General features: G+C 41.8%; 1 protein-coding gene across 10 annotated transcripts in view; it reads left to right on the top strand.

Moving 5' to 3' along the window:
- Positions 1 to 11,201: 11,201 nt before the first annotated feature.
- LOC115194003 (TGF-beta-activated kinase 1 and MAP3K7-binding protein 2) overlaps positions 11,202 to 20,953 on the top strand; it is a 70,499-nt gene continuing 60,747 nt past the window's right edge. For 5 of the 10 annotated variants that reach the window (XM_029753236.1, XM_029753262.1, XM_029753253.1 and 2 more), the window contains exon 1: positions 11,202 to 11,615. The gene's annotated coding sequence lies outside the window, so the exon portion shown is untranslated. The remainder of the gene's footprint in view (positions 11,616 to 20,953) is intronic. The other 5 variants (XM_029753308.1, XM_029753299.1, XM_029753291.1 and 2 more) reach the window with 2 other exon arrangements.

The raw sequence follows: 20,953 nt of genomic DNA, 5'->3' as shown, positions 1-20,953 counted from the left end.
ACTAAAATGACCAATCTACCATAAACCTGCTTGTCAACTTGATAGCTCCTAGTTTTTTCAAAGGAAATGATTCTCTATAAAAACGTATGAAATAATCATCTAGTTGGATACTGTGTGATGCAACATTCAGTCTATAGAGTCCAGGGACTTTCTCTCAAATCAGCACGAACTCCTCAGTTTGACAGGGTTGAAACAAGGCATTTTTTAACGTGTGGACAGTGCCTTTTTAGTGTTTATGTTTAAAGTTGCCATCACATGAGGTGATGTTCAGGATTGTGTTTATTTTTCCTTGTCCTATGCTTTCTGATCTGTTCTAATACCTTTGAGTTACATTTGAGTTTGTTTCTGTATTTGTTGTTTTGTTGTCATCTAAAATGTAGGGTCTGTTATTTTCAAAATGACAGCAGCGGTTAAATATCAAATTTGAGTTCAATATGTCCCATCTCTAACTTAATGACTGCAAAAAAGTACAACGTAGGATGATTTTGCATTTTCTATTCTAATTAATATTGTCCTAAAATGCTGTACATATCAACACATTTTAATAATTTCTCGTTGAAACTTATTGATATGATCATTTTCTTTGAATGCACTGTTATTAGCTGAAATATTTAGTGGTAAATGAAAAGTATTTCATGTTTTTTTATTTTTTATGTCTTGTTTAGACACTAAAGATATGGAGGTTGTATAAAAGTTCTATGCCAGACAAAGCTTTTTTAGGAGTTCTTACCTTTTTGTGTGGACATCTAAAGATACACACTAGTAATGAATACACACTAGTAATGAATACACACTAGTAATGAATACACATATGAATGATAGTGCACCTCTAGGCCTGTACCTCTTCACGTTCCCCCTTTACTAGTGTTGCATGTACCTCCCTTTTCCAATCCACAATTTAAGCACTTATCATCCCCCCCTCTCAACAGTCTGTACAGAAAGACAGACACTCCCATTTGCAAAGTGCTCCTGTGATACATCAAAATGCCTTCTGAGAAGCTGTTTAGGTCTCTTGTGCATGTTGCGTGGTGCTCTCTGTCCTCCAATATGAAACCAATTTACCCAGAGCATGCGATTTCAAGTCTCACAGAAAGACAAAAAAGCAACATAATTTTTTGTGCATGTTTATGTCAAGCAGCCCTCCTCATCTCTAAGGGTTGCATCCCAAATTGCACCTTATTTACTTCATAGTGCACTACTTTGGGATGCAGTGCACTACATTGGGACGCAACCGAAGTTGTATTAAGACATGAAGTGCTCCACCATGTTGTGGTCCACATTATCTTTTGTCTCCATGGCATGAGACAACCACACTTTGCAGGTCTGGGTGTCTGTCAATTCTAAAACATTTTCTGTGTGTGTAAGTAAGGCAATAGCACAGTGCAGGAAATAAAAATAACACATTTATTCAGCTGGTTTTAGCTACGTTGTCCTAATTTCACTGTACAAATGACTTAAAGGAGAAAAAAGTAACGTATATTTATTTTAAACTGAGTGTACAAAACATGAAGGACACCTGCTCTTTCCATGACATCGACTGACCAGGTGAATCCAGGTGGAAGCTATGATCCCTTATTGATGTGACTTGTTAAATCCACTTCAATCACTTTAAAAAGCTGCTGGGTTTTTCACGCTCAACAGTTTCCCGTGTGTATCAAAAATGGTCCACCACCCAAAGGACGTCCAGCCAACTTGATACAACTGTGGGAAGCATTGGAGTCAACATGGGCCAGCATCCCTGTGGAACGCTTTCGACACCTTGTGGAGTCCATGCCCCGAAGAATTGAGGCTGTTCTGAGACAAAGGGGGGAGGCAACTCAATATTACGAAGGTGTTGTTAATGTTTTGTACACTCAGTGAATATCCTCTATTGTAATAAAATCTATTTTGCTTCAGATAGCATGTCTGGTTCAATCCAATGTCCTTAGTTTGAGTGTAAACGGCTGTGTGTCAGTTTCTAGTGTGAGAGAAGTGCCAGTGCCACACTGTCTGATATGTTTGTGTCATTGGATCTTATCCACAGGGCTTGTGGCATAGCGATTTATATCTAGCTTAGTCTTTGTTTTGAGCTGTTCTGAGCCAAATAATGTTAACTTGGATGCATGGGTCAATTGGAATGCATGGCTCAAATGGGAGGAACCAGGGTTTACATTTTACAGGATTTTTCTTATCTTGATTTCTGGATATTGAAATACTCAACTATGGTCACAGTAACACTGATAGAGTACACCTTGAAACGCGGATGAAGAATGTAGGTGGTGTTCTCTTGCTTGGCCACAGGGTGTCATAAGTGAGCTGCATGATTTTCCAGCTGCAATCCAGTCAGGTAGCATGACCAGTCTTTAATAGTCTGACTGGACCGTGTTTTGAGACACCTTATTTTAAGCCATGCTTGAACAAACTATTATCTAAGCAAGTGAAAATGCAACAATATACAGTGTTTTTCCCTACATTTCGCCCAGCTTTAATTTCTCTACCTGTAACCAGCCCCCAGTACCTTTTCAAGCACCTGGAGAGAGAGAGGATGATATGACTGGTTTCAAATACATTTTATTCATGAAGACTTGCTATAGTTCAATATTTAAAAATCTATATTTAAAATCAAGCCCTGTCACATTCACTGTCTACACTGTGTTATGTATTTGCACAGGATTCCATGAGCTGTGTCAAATGGGTGCCACATTCAAGGTCATTTTATTGTCTGGATGCCACTGGAGACTGGACAGTGAGACCAGTGCGGGCAGGGCAAGCAATCATGCAGCCATGAGGAACGGACCAAGGCTGTGTCCCAAATGGCACCCTATTCACTTTATAGCGCACTACTTTATAGTAGTGCACTATATTAAATAGGGAATAGTGTTCCATTTAGGACAGCACCCGTGTGAACTCCCAGGCCCCTGACGTATTACTCGTCCTATCACTTAGAGAAGTGTATGAGCCGGAAGGCTCTCCGCAGAATGTATTAACACAGATGTGATCCCATTTGTCTCAAGGTGCCCCTCCCAGGGTGAGTTATTGTGCGACACCTTCCCATCACACACACACACACACACACACACACAGCCCTGCTTGCCTGGCGTCTTTCTACAGATTCTCCGTCCAGTGAGACTGAAAATGTCTGAGTTGCACAGCAGTGACCAACTCCCCATACAGCAGCCAAACACTGACTCCCTGGACACATGGGTCAAATTCCTCCTATTCGCTGTCTCATGACCCTGTTCTAGAGGCTCAGTGGCCCATATTAGGCAGACAGACAGTAAAACACCTGTGTTTTCAGCCCCAGTGGAGAGGCTACAGCATCAGTGAAAGTTCTAAGGGAGACACATGGGCATCAGTTATGGATGTGGAGTCCACTGCTTGAACGCTGACTAAGGAATCATCTAAAGGGAAAGGTCACCTAGTGAGACTAATTTTCCATCCTCGTTTGGGGGAAGATCTTGCTAGCCCTATGGGGCCTTGCTAGGAGCCTCAGGGAACATCCCAGGGGAGAGATTATGTTGGTTTCTGTTTGTGTGTCCTCTCCAGAAGTAGCCAGTGGTGGTTGTGAGTGTTTCCCTCAGACCCCTAAAGGTTGGGAGGGAGGAATGCTGGGCTGATCTACAGAGGGTCAGGCTGACTGTGTTGGGGGGAGAACAGCATATCTAGGTCCGGATCTCAGCCCTTAAGCCACTCAACTCTACTGTCTGAAGAAGCACAGCACTGCTTGGTGGGTAGGGCTACGTTTGACAACAGAAACGTTAAAACACCCAATTAAGCTGCAAAGTCTTTACAATTCATGTATTGGTTAAAACTGGCATATGAACAAAGATTTTAGAAACCAGTTCAAAACTGTTGAATTAAAACCCAAATTCATAAAATTGGATTTGCCTAGATATTTGGTAATATATATGGGATAATCAACGAGGCTCTATGCGTTCTATGGGAAATAATGGAGGACTTGGAAGGTGTGTTCCACGACGCGCTACCGGAGTGAACTGACCTTCCAGAGTTGCATTACTTTACGGAGAGCGCCCCTTTCATACCAAATGTAACACATTTGCCGCTAGAAATGTGTTCAACGTCCACTGAAGTAGCTAGCAGGTTAACTGCATAGCTACAGTACAATAGTTGCCGTGGTAAACAAACATACTTTGGTAGTTTAGCTAACCAAACCATCAGTCCTAGCTTGCCGTTATGAAAATCGAATTCAACAATGCCAACACTTTTTTTCAATTCGACCTTTGCTTTCAAAAGCAGCTCAAACAAGAATGAACTATAGCGATTGAATACTGTGCATGATAGGGAATTATGCAATGGGTGGGTCTAATCCTGAATGCAGATTAGTTAAAACCCCATTCCATCCGGTGTCTATTCCACAAGTTACCACCAGCTAAAGCTATGATGTTGAAATGCATATTTACTCTGTTCCATCTGACTGCGCAATCCACTGACTATATATGGTGGAAGAATTAAATAGTATTAATCAATGAATGAAAATAATGTTTTTAATAAAAATCAATCATTATTTGAATGTGTTGGTAACCCATTATATAAAAGTAATAATGCCCTCAAAGCCGGTGTTTATAGGATATATTGGCACGGTATGGTATTATCACTTAGATAATGCACGCTGTAGAATGTCCTTAAAGACAATCAGAAACAAGTATTCAACAATGCCATGGTATAACTTGTTATATTATTATAACAACACTTATTAGTAAGCATATAATTGCTTGTTTAGAAACTGAAAACCGACATGGAGTACAAATTCTCCCTGTACCTATAATTACTGTCAGTGCTCTGTAAAATTCATAAAGGAGAATAACAGTTTCTCTGTGCTTAGAATGTCCCGTCCAACATCCCCTCATGCTGCTGATCCCTGAAGAGGACTGGGTAACATTCATGTCCTCACCTCCCCATTCGCCTCCCCCTAAGACATACACACACACATACACACACACAACCCCTCCTGCCGCCTAAGTACGCTCCTCCACAACAGGGGCGATTCTGGCGGGGGGGGGGCAGTGCCCCTGTGACAACAATTTTGGACCCCCTTTTTTTGCTATCAATCTTTTTTTACATCCGTTATTAGACAGTGGCAAAGTGGAACATGGTCTTTTGCCTGCTAATGCCTGCAATGCAGTGAAGAAAACGATATGACAACAATAACATCTAATGTAACTGGCCCCTCTAACAGTACAACTGGCCCCAGCTTGGCCCCCCCAGTTGAAATGGTCTATAACCGCCACTGCTCCACAAGCCTTGTTTCACACTTGTTAGTAGGAGAGAAACTAGACCTGCTGCAAGGTCAGTGGACACTGGATAGGCACATTGGGCGCCTAAAGTTTGCTCGGAGCAGAACAATGAGTGGAGACCCGCAGCCGCTGCAAACTAAATCACCACACTGTTGACCCAAGACAGGCAGGCTGTCCTCAGACCGTGAGAAAAGCGCCTCTTTCCATGCCAGGAATGTGGGTGGCCGGCCTTGTTTCCCAGGAAGCCTATCTGAGGAGCGCGCTGCAGGACATAGCCCCACCACATGCAGTGGCGTGGCTTTGTTTTTGACTGCAAACAGTCTTATTTTTTGGCATGAGCTGCACTTTTCCTCCCCTCTGTCCCCCTATGAAGTTGTCACTGTGATAATTTATGTGCTCGAAGACCAGTACAGCATGTGCATAAGGAAGGGATTTGGTAACAGTGTAAAGCTCCTTATAACATTCTGTGAAATATTCTTCACCTTGACGCAAGGCGACAGCGACAGCCAGGGAGGATGACCAGGGCCACCCCTTTCCCTCTTGATGTTTGACTGGGAGGTGCCAATGCACCCTGTCCAGTGTCTACCTCTATCCCACACATGGCACTTGCAGAATGAGACAAAGCCACTTCATAAAATTCCTATCCAACATAGTATTAAGTTATTGGACGTTTTTGGGAAGTTTAAAAAATACATATCTTTTGATGACTCATTGACTGCACTCCCCTTTGACATACACACTAAGTATCTCTGAGTCCTCACCTCCCACGTGTATATCAAGCAGATCACATTCTGTGCAGATAGCAGGGGCCACAGTCTGTGTTTGTGTGTGTGTGCGTGTATGTGGCTCCCGAAGGGAGCAGCGGTCTAAGGCACTGCATCTCAGTGCTAGAGGCGTCACTACAGACCCTGGTTCAATCCCGGGCTGTATCACAACCGGCCGTGATCGGGAGTCCCATAGGGCGGCGCAGCATAGGGGAGGGTTTGGCCGGGTAGGCAGCCATTGTAAAATAAGAATTTGTTCTTAACTGACTTGCCTAGTTAAACAAAGGTTAAAAAAGAAATGTCTATGTGTAAGACTGAGTGAGTGTGTTTGTGAGTCACTGCATTACGCAGACACGAGATGCCATATGTTTCCACATAGTCCACTGAAGAACAAATGCGCCGTCCTTTTTCACGAGAAAACGTCTGTTTTTTCACTTACCCCATGTGTGGGTTAATGCAACCCAGTAAGAGACTCGGTCCACATCAATAAAACAACTTAAATGGGACACCTGTTTATGATGTCTTGACAGACACATTCAACCATCCAGTATAACAGTGAGGGCTGACTAAATGACAAAGAACAGCACATACAGAGCACCCAGAAAGTGGAAACAGTAGTTTCACCCAGGAGGGCCTGTCCTGTGTGTTTACAATCTCCTGGTAATGGAGGAAGGTGAACACAGTGACACAGTGTATGATGATGTATTAATTGTAACTCCCAGTCCTGTCATAGCTGGCCATCCATGATCCCCAATGGAGTGAGGGCCGTGTTGGAGAGCATGACATCTGTGATGCATTGTGAGTAAATTGTGACTAACTACTAATAATGAGTAGTTATTTATGATGCATAGTGATTTGTAAATCAATCAGTTGGCAGTTGAAGTCGAACAAGCCCAATGTGCGAATGATGCCCTATAAACACTCCCCTACAAAGACTGGTTGTTTGTTGATTGCCCAGAGTGACCCCTAATGAATGAGTCACACAACCCTATCCACTTCCTCCTCACTCCCACATGTCTTAATTAACCATGACAGGTACCAGGAATGTTAAATCCTCACTTCCACTTCCCAGTTCAATTGGGGGAGAGTTGGCATGTCATTAAAGTTGTTGTTAACACTGAATAGTTTTGTTCCATCTCTGTAGTGGGAATGCTCTCACTCCATAATATAATGTGATGGTGGTAAGCCTAATGAGGAATGGGATGGATATCAATAAGTATAGAAATTGACAGAAATGCCTACAGAAAGAATACAGACTTACAGTAGAGTAAGTTATTTTTGTACTATATGAATAACCTCTAAATCCTACACCGAACACAGGGACGCTAGAAACTACAGTTGGTTATTTTCTTACTCTACTGTAGGTCTCGCTCCTGCAGAACTCGTCTCTTCGTGGCAAACACACACAGTGACCACCCACATGACCATACTGACCTCCCACTGGCTCCCAGCTCTAGTATAGCAGTCCACCAGCTGTGTTGTCATGGACATGCTGTTTACAAAAAAAATCCAATCTGTTCTGTCTGTTGGATACCTTTTTTTTTGTTCATATTATAAGTGTATTATTATTAAGGTTGAGATATTGTTGTGGGTGTGTACTTACCAATTGACAGTATTGCAGCGAACAGCGTAGCAGGGTATGCGAACAACAGATCGCTGACGTGAAAGGCAAACACCCTATGCATTACGCCAAAAGAACTAACCCACTTGGTAGGAATTGTAATATGGCTCATATAGCGAGGATCGCTACACTTACCACTCCGAACAGGAAGGCACGTCCAAGTGCTTCGACTACTCAGCCCCCTCACACATGTCCCGGCCTCACGGCCGCCATCCCGCTTCTGACACCACTGTATCGAACAGCGGGGCACGGAAGCAAACTCAGGTCGCTGGCATGAAAGGCAAACTCTTTATGTAGGGTTGTTCATAAAGGGGGGGGGAATTGTTTTAAGATGGTCATACTATGGATTATTTAGCTATTTAATTTAGAATTTTAAGGTAGGCTCTCCCTCAGTTGCCAATGCACATCAACAACAACAAGATCAACAATTAATGTTAGCCAGAGCTAGATGAGCTCAAATCTAACGAGGGAACAGTTGATAACGAGGGAAACCCTCTCAAACATTTTCAGCTTGTAGTTGTCTTCAAAATTGCACTGATAAACGATAGTAGCTTCTTCTCCCTTCTACATCTTGCCTGCCAATGCATGCCTGTCCAACACACGTTTTGACAACTGAATGGGAACTTGCCTTCCAGCTCATTTGATCAATGCCAAATCCATTTGATTGACAACTATGAGACATGCTAACTCTGGTTAACAGACGTACAAGTTGAGCATAGCTAGCTAGCAAAGTGATTCACATTTCTTGTTAGCTAACCAAAGGACGCCTGCATCTCTATCTGTAGCAACAGAAAAGCGATATGGGGGGAAAAGTCGGCCACTCACCCACTCCTCCAGGGACGTAACATCACAGGAGGTTGGTGGCATCTTAATTGGGGAGGACGGGCTCGTGGTAATGGCTGGAGCGGAATGGGTGGAATGGTGTCAAATACATAAAGCACATGGTTTCCATGTGTTTGATGCCATTCCATTTGCTCTGTTCCAGCCATTATTATGAGCCGTCCTCCTCTCAACGGCTTCTATTGCATAACAACCTCCCAGCAGCTGGCTAGCTAGCTAAGGTTCTGTGTTTTTAGCATGCTACATAAATAGATAAGCTAGCATATTAGCCACGTTATGACTGACTTGTGATAATTGCTCTTACTAATTTGATTATATTGACATTCCCAGCCTTAGTTAGCGACATTCGTCTGTTTTTGTCCAAAATACTGAGTCATTGAAACTGAAACAGTGCATCCTGAACAGAGGCAGCAAACAGTGTACCTGGCCAGCTGTGATTTACAAACTGATAGCAATATTTGTTGGACTACAAATACATTTATTGAACTGCATCCATCTATTCTGCCAACAATGCCTTACTCTACGTCATGAAATGTTTTGTCAAAAAGAACCTATTTTTAAAACCTTATAAAGCAGATTTTGTAGCATAAACTGGGAATTGTATATTTTTGACTGATATTATGGTTGTCTGTTTGTTTCATATCTGCAAAGTAGTTAAAACACTGTCAGTTCCACTTTAACTCAGAATCAACACTAAACATGTTACAACGAAAACGTCAATACTAGGTAAAACTTGCCAATTTGCTGTAAACCACACAATACACTGCTGGTTCACTCATTTCCTTCTAATCTCCTACTCTCTGCTCAATAAAATCACAGACAAGACTAATTTGAAAGTCAGAAATCATGGCAAATAAATCAACTATGTCAGTACTGTATATGTAAAATGATTAAGGTAATACCAGATACATGCACAAATATTCCCATAAAATGGGTAGTTTAAAACATTCTCACATCTTTTTAAATGTATCAGATTACTCAAGCTCCTGATATTAAAGTTTAAACACTGAGGTAAACCCTAATGCTGAGGCACTATTAAAAATTACAATAAAAAACCTTACTCAGATTCAGTAGGGCTCTATGTAACCCTTCTTGCCTTCCAAAGAATTATTCTTGTCTTCCAAAGAATCTTTCTTGCCTTACGAAGAATGATTCAAGAACCCTTTCTTCCAAAACGGTTCTTAGAACCCTTTGCCTTACAAAGAACCCTTGTTTTCCAAAAAAAGGTTATTCAGATGAAAACAGTTGTTGGTTGAACCCTATCCCTCTGCAAATAACCCTTTTGGAACACTTTTTTCTAAGAGTGAAGTCACCTTCAAAATAATTGGCACCCTTGATAAAGATGAGCAAAAAAAGAGTGTATAAAATAAATAGTTACAATACTGAGCTGTATTGCATGCTCCAAAAAATTTTGAAAATTAGATTATTTTATACTAATACAATTCCTCAGAGAAAGAGATTTTGCTTAACAACTAATACTTTTTTCTCCCAAAAGTATTGGCACCCCTGTTTTCAATACTTTATGCACCCTTCCCTTGCAAGAATAACGACATTGAGCGTTTTTCTATAATGTTTCATGAGATTGGAGAGCACATTGGGGTGGATCTTAGACCATTCCTCCATACAGAATCTTTCCAGATCCTCCAGTCTGCGCTTATGGACTGCCCTCGTCATTTCAAACCACGGCTCAAGTCCGGAGATTGAGATGGCCATTGCAAAATGTTGATTTTGTGCTTGGTCTCATTGTCTTGCTGGAAGATGCATTTGTGGCCAAGTTTCATCCTCCTGGTGGAGGCAACCAGATTTCTGGCTAAAAAGTCTTGGTACTTGGTAGAGTTCATGATGCCGTTGACCTTAACAAGGGCCCTAGGACCAGTGGAAGCAAAACAGCCCCATAACGTTAAATATCCACCACCATATTTTACAGTAGGTGGGTCATTCCACAAGTCCCTTTTGTGTCCCTTTGAAATTTTATGTAGAAATTGTGCACCAATATTGGATTTTAAAAGTACGTTATATTAATTGAAGTGCCCATTAATATAGAATAAATGGACAATTAAATACATCTGATTTTTAATATGAATGAAGACTTGCTAAAGTGCCAAAATTCTGCATTTTTACATGTTCCTCTGTGCAGTCTCTGTGATTTCTCTGAAGATTTTAACCCACTTAACCCCAACATTTCTCCAAGTTTTGTATAGCCCTAGTTATTTTTGTTGCTTTGACAAAAATATATAATGTTAATGCACATTGGTTTGGTGTCCATGAGGCCTTTTGTTGTTTTATTTTATTTATAAGAATATTTAGGCATGCTGCTACGAAAACGATTAACAAGCCTGCTAATATTCTTATATTGAGATGCATGGGGCTGCTAAACTACTCCATAACAGTGCCAATAACTTATTAATTGTGAAACAAAATCTATTTCTATGAGCAATTCTATTAATATAATATAAAATAACATAATATTTTTTTTTGTTACATACAATATAGCTCAGTATTCGTATTATTTATTTTATACAGTATTTTTTCTTATCTTTATCAAGGATGCAGTCACCTACAATAATTGTCAATCATTTTGTAGGTGACTGTAACTATTGTAACCTAACTTTCTCAGTAGTTGAGATTATTAGACATAGACCTAACAAGCACCCTCTACCACCCCACCTGTATTTCTTCCACACGTCTGTTGACAGTTTCCTTTCAAATAATATTACCAGTTACCACTAACGTTTCATTCTCTGCCTGCGTCTGCTTCTACAGAGCATTTAGCAATCATACTTCCTCTCCCCTAACAAAACTTTCCTCTAGGAGAAAAAATAGTCTCGCGATAGGCGCTCGCTTATGCAGCCGCCATATTCCGTGACAGTATTTTGATTTGTATCTGTTGGACGTAAGAAAAGAAAAGAGAAAATAAGGTGGGAATAGAGGGGGTAAAGAAGAAGAGCTGTCAAAATAATTCCCGTGTCTCTGAAACAGCGGGGGGCTGTAGTAACCCCCCCACTCGAGTCAAAACAGAGAAGGCCTGAGTACCGTAGAAACTCCGTTCACGAAGTCCCCCCCCCCTCCGCTCTTCTTTCAGCACCACGGCCCTGTGGAGATTCGGTGGCTGTGTCTCGGGTGTTGAAGGTGGCCCGGGGAGCGGCGGCGGAGACGGTAAGCGAATGCCTCAGAATAGGCCCAGAAGTGGTTTGAAGTTGTTGTTTAGTTACTGTAGATGAAAATTCGGTCTAACTTTCCCGACTAACATGCTCGAAATACGTGTGCGACTCCACATCCCTCTGGTAAAAAGAAAACGAAGAAAAAACGTTCTGCTGTCGGCTTTTCAAGTGTGATAAAGTGTTTGACTGCAACTGGTGTAGGCAATCTCGCGAGCTATTTCGTCTTATGTGCGATTTGTTGTGTCCAGCATGAATGTGTTATTACACATTTGTAATAACATTTAGCTGTGTACATTGCATTTATAGTTCCACCGTACATTTTAAAGCTGACGTGCATGTTTTGTAGCTTATAGGCTACACTGTAGCTACATTTTTCCATTGAGGTTTCTTGAAAAACCTCGTCATCCATGGTGTTCTGAGTGCACAACTAAGTTACTACGCCAATATGATTATAACAAGTGTTGTAACTTCAAAGAACCTTGAAATAGTTTTACGCTTGTCAAAAAGTTAGTTAGCTTGGTAACATAGCAGCTCGCAAGTCGCGATAGTTTTGCTGGTCATTTACGGTGACGTTCGATGCTTCGAAAAAGTAACACTTTGTGTTACAATTGGTCCCAGCATCTAAACGTGTTACACATAAAACACTGCTTTACAATTATGATGGACTGTCTTTCCTTTCATTCCATTGATGGGCCTTCACCAAATATTGCCTAGAGACGTATTAACTAGGAGTACCGAATGGCATAGCACAGGCCCAACCTATAATAAGTAGGCTAATCGAAAGTCTCCTGTAGACTAGCCTACATTATATGAAGTGTATTGATGCACGAATCGAATTACCTTGATGAGTCAAACGTACTCTCACCTTCCCTTCTATAGAACGTATATGAAATATGGTTTTACACATTCTCTCAATTCGGCTATATGTTAATGTGTATGCTGTTCTATTGGATTTAGATTTGTTTGTTTGCTTACTTATGTTAGTTAGTTTGATCATCTGAGCAGACTTGACCTAGCTATACATTTAAATGTCCCTTCAGGATGAAAGGTTTGACAGCTCTCATATGTATAGGTGCAGGGGAGCATGTGTAGGGGTGGGTTTGACACATTACTAACCTTGTTCGTAAATGTTGATACAATTATAGGGTGATTCCATGCCAGGACAGCCTGCAAATATTTTGGGTAGCTCGGGTTGTTCTGGCAATTCTCACATAGAATCTTAATTGGTATAAAGGATGTTTGACATGATTTTTACATTTCTATCAGAAACATTGTTTTCAACAATATGTAAAAAAAAATAAGTAAAATCAAAAAGGATACTTTTGAGATATTCATATTAGTTGTATATGAGAACTTGTTCTCAACTAGCCTACCTGGTTAAATAAAGGTTAAATGTAAAAAATAAATAACAGCAAAACATAATTTTGTACAGAAGTAGCTAGTGAGCTAGTTATGCTAATGTTAGTGAGCTAGCTAAGCAAAATAATATTTACAAATCCATGGCTGAGTGCTTCTTGATATAACTCAAACTTCCCTCAATGATTTTATTCAGAACAGGACGTCCTTTCCATTTAGCTACTGTTTTTGTTCTAGTTGTCAGGTCAAAAGATTTGTCTCCCAATTCTTGTTGTAGCTGCTTGTGACTAGTTCATGTTGAAGTAGCCTAGCTAGGCTAGATTTAACAGCTGTATTAGCCTACATGAACTCAGACCTGGCTGACCTATTGTTATTGTCTTCTGTGGAATTCATAACATTGTTGGATAGGTTTAAAGTGGAAATGACAGCATCTGTTCATATACACCCCCAGGAAGAATATGTCACTTTCTTAAACATTTTCTGACAAGCGATCACTTAGATCATTTTCACGTTTTCATAAATTCGTAGAATGTTTGGGAATTACGTATAATAAGGCATTTGTGAAAATTCTATATCAATATGGAGTGGGAACACGGCCGTGCATTTGGACAAGTAATAGACACTGCAGTAAATAAAACGTAATAAAAACATATATCTTGTCCAGGACCGGAGTCTACGCAGACCGGTGCACCATGGCCGATCAGAGCTACAGTCGGCCTTTATGCAAACAAGCCATTGCCACACAGGCTTGCCATTATTCACTTTCAAATCAAATTTATTGGTCACAAACACATATTTAGCAGATGTTATTGCAGGTGTAGCGAAATGCTTGAGTTCCTAGCTCCAACAGTGCGGTAGTATCTAACAATTCACAACAATACACACAAATCTAAAAGTAAAATAATATTAGGACGAGCAATGTCGGAGTGGCATTGACTAAAATACAGTAGAATATAATACAGTATATACATATGAAATGAGTAAAGCAGTATGTAAACATTATTAAAGTGATTAGTGTTCCATTATTAAAGTGACCAGTGATTCCATGTCTATGCATATAGGGCAGCAGCCTCTAAGGTGCAGGGTTGAGTAACCGGGTTGTAGCCGGCTAGTGATGGCTATTTAACTGTCTGATGGCCTTGAGATAGAAGCTGTTTTTCAGTCTCTCGGTCCCAGCATTGATGCACCTGTACTGGCATCTCTTTCTAGATGGTAGCGGGGTGAACAGGCTATGGCTCGGGTGGTTGATGTCTTTGATGATCTTTTGGGCCTTCCTGGGACATTGGGTGCTGTAGGTGTCTTGAAAGGCAGGCAGTGTGCCCCCTGTGATGCGTTGAGCAGACCGCATCACCATCTGGAGAGCCCTGCGGTTGCGGGCGGTGCAGTTGCCGTACCAGGCGGTGATACAGCCCAACAGGATGCTCTCAATTGTGCATCTGTAAAAGTTTGTCAGGGTCTTAGGGGCCAAGCCAAATTTCTTCAGCCTCCTGTGTGTTTACAGGAAGTTGCAATGGCGCGACTTTTGATCATTAGAACGCATTCGCCAAAAGCCACAAAATACACCTGAATGGAGTTTTGCAAATATGTAAATACCACGGGAGTCCTCTTACATTTGGGGACTATTGATCAAACAACCATGAAAAGGTAGGCTCTGTCTCCCTCAGTTATGCACATCAACAACAACAAGAATAATTAATGCTTGCCAGCACAAGATGAGCTAAAATATACTGAAGGAACACTAGATAAACCCTCTCAAACTTTTTCAGCTTGTAGTTGGCTGTCAAAATTGCACTGATAAACGATGGGAAATTGTAGCTTGCTAGCTAGCTGCTTCCAGACACAAATGAGAGAACACCTCACTTTGACCATTTTACTCGTCCTAGCAGAGCCGGTTAGCTAGGCTGTTAACATATTATCTAGAGCATTCGTGACTAACTATTGTTTTGCCTACGTTTACTGTCTTGCATATAGTCATCAGTTATTCTGCGCTTTGGCACACTCAGACGAGAGTGCTCTGAAATCAGAGTAGATAGCCAGAGGGATTATGCGAATGCAAGAGATATGCTAACTGAATAACAGTCGTTCAAGTTCTTGCTACCAAATGACATCTGCAGCTCTAGCTGTGTATAGCCACCGAAAAACAATATGAGGGGAAAAAGTCAGTCACTCAACCACTCCTCCAATGACATGACTTGACATCCTCCTAGTGGCTAGTTAGCTATCTAGCTAACGTTAGGCCCCATGTTTTTCTTTTCTGGCTGGGCCACTCAAGGACATTCAAAAACTTGTCCCGAAGCCACTCCTGCGTTGTCTTGGCTGTGTGCTTAGGGTCGTTGTCCTGTTGAAAGGTAAACCTTCGCCCCAGTCTGAAGACCTGAGCACTCTGGAGCAAGTTTTCATCAAGGATCTCTCTGTACTCTGCTCCGTTCATCTTTCCCTCGATCCTGACTAGTCTCCCTGCCGCTGAAAAACATCCCCACAGCATGATGCTGCCACCACCATGCTTCACCGTAGGGATGGTGCCAGGTTTTCTCCAGACGTGACTCTTGGAATTCAGGCCAAAGCATTCAATCTTGGTTTCATCAGACCAGAGAATATTTGTTTCTCATGATTTGAGAGTCTTTAGGTGCCTTTTTGCAATCTCCAAGTAGGCTGTCATGTGCCTTTTACTGAGGAGTGGCTTCCGTCTGGCCACTCTCCCATAAAGGCCTGATTGGTGGAGTGCTGCAGAGATGGTTGTCCTTCTGGAAGATTTTCTCATCTCCACAGAGGAACTCTGGAGCTCTGTCAGTGTGACCATCGGGTTCTTGGTCAGCTCCCTGACCAAGGCCCTTCTCCCCCGATTGCTCAGTTTGGCCACGGGGGCCAGCTCTAGGAAGAGATTGGTGGTTCCAAACTTCTTCCATTTAAGAATGATGGAAGCCACTGTGTTTTTGGGGACCTTCAACGCTACAGAAATGTTTTGGTACCCTTCCCCAGATCTGTTGATATACTGCTGGTGTTGCTGAGGAGGGCTATTGGCTTGTTTTTTTCTCTGACATGCACTTTCAACTGTGGGACCTTATGTAGACAGGTGTGTGCCTTTCTGAATCGTGTCCAATCAATTGAATTTACCGCAGGTGGACTCCAATCAAGATTTAAAAAAATGGAAACAGGATGCACTTGAACTCAATTTCGAGTCTCATAGCAAAGGGTCTGAATACTTATGTAAATAAGGTATTTCTGTAATAGATGTGAAAAAATGTCTAAAAACCTGTTTTCATTATGGGGTATTGTGTGTAGATTGATGAGGAAAATGTTTTATTTCATACATTTTAGAATAAGGCTGTAACGTAACAAAATGTGGAAAGTTGTCAAGGGGTCTGAATTCTTTCCGAATGCAATGTTGATACGCTAGCCTATTAGCCACATTATGACTTACTTGTGATCATTGCCCTTGCTAGTTTGATTGTGTTGACATTCCCAGCCTTAGTTACATTCATCCGTTATTGTCCAACATATTGAGTCATTGAAACTGAAACAGTGCATCCCGAATGGAGGCAGCAAACAGTGTACCTGGCCAGCTGTGATTTACAACCTGATAGCAATATTTTTTGGACTACCAAGAAATGTATTGGTGAATAATATTAATCATGCATTGAACTGTATCCATCTATTCTGCCAACAATGCCTTAGTGTACCTCATTAGAATGTTGAGTCAAATAAAACCTATTTTTAAAACCTCTTATAAAGTTGGTTTTGTAGCATAAACTGGGAATTTGATCTTTGTGACTGATATTATGATTGTCTGTTTCATATCTGAAAAGTAGTTAAAACACTGTCAGTTCCACTTTAAGTGCTCTTTGTTCTTTGTATCCATAGAGACAGTTATTTTTTCCTTTACTCAACCCTCCAATCAGAAATTGTGAGAACACTCATTTAGAATGCCTGGCTGAATTAAGCTTTAACAGTGCGTGTGTGTGTGTGTGTGTGTGTGTGTGTGTGTGTGTGTGTGTGCCTGTGAGCAAGTGATAAACTTCAAGAACATTGATAATACAGGGTTGGTCTGCCTAAAACATTGGGATCATTTTGTTTCTGATACAGATTATTTTGTGTTTCCATGCCTTACAACCAAAGCATAGTATGCCTGTAACTCAATGCACCGTTTCTTTTATTATATATTTTTTCTCTCCCCTTTTTCTCCCCAATTGGTAGTTACAGTTTTGTCCCATCGCTGCAACTCCCGTATGTACTCGGGAGAGGCGAAGGTCGAGAGCCGTGTGTCCTCCGAAACATGACCCCGCCAAGCCACACTGCTTCCTGACACAATGCTTCCTGACACAATGCTTGCTTAACCCGGAAGCCAGCCGCACCAATGTGTCAGAGGAAACACCATACACCTGGCGACCGTGTCAGTGTGCATGCGCCCGGCGCGAACCAGGAACACTAGTGACGCAGCTACATGTTGCACTACCGCTGCGCCACTCAGGAGGCCCAATGCACTGCTTTTTAAATGAAAAATCTTTCTTTAGGGCCAGATTTGAGCAAATTCAAAAATGTATTTAATCATGATTAACTACAGAAAGTCGTGATAAATCGCAATTAATTATTTGAATCCTTTGACAGCTCTATTTCAAACACACCACATTTCCAGAGTAGTCTCTCTGGTACTTTTAATGATATGACCCATTTTATGCATAGAAATTGACATTATAGGTGAAAAAGAGCGACTCAGCTAGGCGGGAATAAGGAGATGTACATGGGGATGGTTGTGTAATAGACATGAAAGGAATAATGAATATACACATGGAATGGAATGAATAAAGCTAAATGTATGTATGCATATCAAATGGCCTACAACAGCAAATAGAAATGGAACAGAACTGCAATAGCACAATAGTTAAGGACTGTATCTAATAACTAGGTATTAGGGTAAGCGTTCCTATTATGCACATGTACCAACTATGCCCACTTCCATCTTTGGATTTAGAAAAATTACATTTTCTGCTGTTTAATGTTCAACTAATTTATCTGGTTGTTATATCCATAACTTATTTAATTCTAACCCAATCAGGTGTTTTATTATTAAGTTATTTACAATTATGTGTAAGTTCCAACTTGTGGCCAATTTCAAAGCTGTAACATTTTTTGGGTGTTGAGGTGACCCTCAGATGAACACATTTTCCAGATATTCTTAGTACCATCTCAAATAAGTGATCATACTCTATCTAAAAGTAATAGATTAATGTGCTGATTTATGCACATGATAGCATATTTCATGAGCATTCATGACTATTTCTTGCCAATTGAAAATATTCGTTTTTCATGCTAGCAGTTGTTCCTGCATGTCACAGTCTTACAGTAGCAACATAACTTGGTGAACTACAATAAGATAATATATTTTAAATGCATTTTATGTTATATTACTTTTAAATTAAACTTGCATTGTTATACATGGATGCCATTTTTGAAAATTTTACATTTATCTCAGGTGGACATAAAGCGTACAGTAGCACAAAAAGCACTCCCTCTATACAGAATGTAAATGACAATAAAGCAATATTCTTCAATATGATCTATACTAGTTAGCGGGGTTCGTGCTAATAGCGTTTCAATCGGTGACGTCACTCGCTCAGACCTTGAAGTAGTTGTTCCCCTTGCTCTGCAAGGGCTGCGGCTTTTGTGGAGTGATGGGTAACGATGCTTCGAGGGTGGCTGTTATCTATGTGTGCAGAGGTTCCCTGGTTCGAGCCCAGGTAGGGGCGAGGAGAGGGACGGAAGCTAAACTGTTACGTAAGTAAAGTAATTCAACTTCACATGAGAGATTAGTCTTTCATTTCTTGACCTCCTTTCTTACAAAAATTAAGGGCAGTATATGTTAGAAATGTCTAAACTTAGATTTTGGTTGGCTTAATAGGTAGACTTACCCTACATAGTAATACAGGCGTAACGACTAGCATGATTGCTAACAATAATAACAACAGCAGAGTATTACCGTAATAGCATACAATTAGGCTATACAAATGGTCAACATAAATAACAAGTACACTATAGATACAAAGTATGTGGACACCCCTTCAAATTAGTGGTTTTCGCTTAAATGTTTTTGTATTTTACACTCTTTCCCTCCCCTATTTCGATCTAGTCTCATTACTGCAATTCCCCAACATGCTCGGGAGAGGCGACGGTTGAGTCATGCGTCTTCTGAAACAAGACCAGCCAAAGTGTGCTTCTTAACACCCGCCCGCTTAAACCGGAAGCCAGCCGCACCAATGTGTCGGATGAAAAACCGTTCAACTGACGACCAGAGTCAGCCTGCAGGCGCCCGGCCTGCCACAAGGAGTTGCTAGAAGCGATGAGCCAAGTAAAGCCCCTCCGGCCAAACACTCCCCTAACCCGGTCGACGCTGGGCCAATTGTGCGCCGCCCTTTGAGACTCCCGGTCACGACCGGTTGTGACACAGCCTGGGATCGAACCCGAGTCTGTAGTGACGCCTCAAGCACTGCGATGCAGTGCCTTAGACCGCTGCGCCACTTGGGAGGCCAGATTTTGCTATTTTAGCCACACCTATTGCTGACAGGTGTATAAAAATTGAGCACACAGCTATACAATCTCCATAGATAAACATTGGCAGTTGAATGGCCTTACTGAAGAGCTCAGTGACATTCAACGTGGCACCCTCATAGGATGTCACCTTTCCAACAAGTCAGTTTGTCAAATTTCTGCCGGCTAGAGCTGCCCCTGTCAACTGTAAGTGCAGTTATTGTGAAGTGGAAATGTCTAGGAGCAACAAGTGCTCAGTCGCGAAGTGGTAGGCCACACAAGCTCATGGAACTGGACTGCGTAGCGCGTAAAAATCGACTGTCCTCGGTTGCAACACTCACTACCGAGTTCCAAACTGCCTTCGAAGCAATGTCAGCACAAGGACTGTTCGTCGGGAGCTTAATGAAATGGGTTTCCATGGCCGAACAGCCGCTCACCAGACTAAGACCACCATGCGCAATGGCAAGCGTCGGCTGGAGTGGTGTAAGGCTCGCCGCCATTTGACTCTGGAGCAGTGGAAACGCGTTCTCTGGAGTGATGAATCTCGCTTCCTCATCTGGCAGTCCGACGGACGAATCTGGGTTTGGCGGATGCCAGGAGAACGCTACCTGCCCCAATGCTTAGTGCCAACTGTAAAGTTTGGTGGGGTTGTTTTTCATGCTTTTTTGCTAAGCCCCTTAGTTCCAGTTAAGAGAAATCTTAATGCTACAGCATACAATGACATTCTAGACAATTCTGTGCTTCCAACTTTGTGGCCACACAAAGTTGGCAAGGCCCCTGTGCACAAGGCCAGGTCCATACAGAAATGGTGTGTCGAGATCGGTGTGGAAGAACTTGACTGGCCTGCACAGAGCCCTGACCTCAACCCCATCAAACACCTTTGGGATGAATTGGAACGCAGACTACGAGCCAGGCCTAATCGCCCAACATCAGTGCCCGACCTCACTAATGCTCTTGTGGCTGAATGGATGCAAATCCCCGCAGCAATGTTCCAACATCTAGTGGAAAACCTTCCCAGAAGAGTGGAGGCTATTATAGCAGCAAAGGGGGGGACCAACTCCATATTAATGCCCATGAATTTGGAATGAGATGTTACACATAGAAATTACGCTAGAGATAATAACAGTCCACCCACACTCATGGAATGGAAAGTTCAGGCCCAGGCAATACTTATACTCTTGAGAGAGCATGCAACGGACCTGACTGGCCAGAGCTGGGCTAGCTAAGAGCATCTGACCAATGACAGGATACGTTATCAGTGGTCAGAGTGGGCAGAGTGTGGGGTGCATGGGGACAGTCTGATTGGCTGAATCCACAAGCTAGAGGTGATAGCGATCTCTCACGTGAAGGGGAGATGTTAACAAATAACACAAGCAATGGAAAATAGTCCTACAGCTGTTTGAAGCTGGTTTACAAAACCAAAAGTAAAAGATGCAAAAACTAAACTTAAGAATG

This window comes from Salmo trutta, chromosome 1, assembly GCF_901001165.1.
Source record: "Salmo trutta chromosome 1, fSalTru1.1, whole genome shotgun sequence".
Classification (NCBI taxonomy): domain Eukaryota; kingdom Metazoa; phylum Chordata; class Actinopteri; order Salmoniformes; family Salmonidae; genus Salmo; species Salmo trutta.
This window is presented reverse-complemented; position numbering and strand designations above follow the sequence as displayed.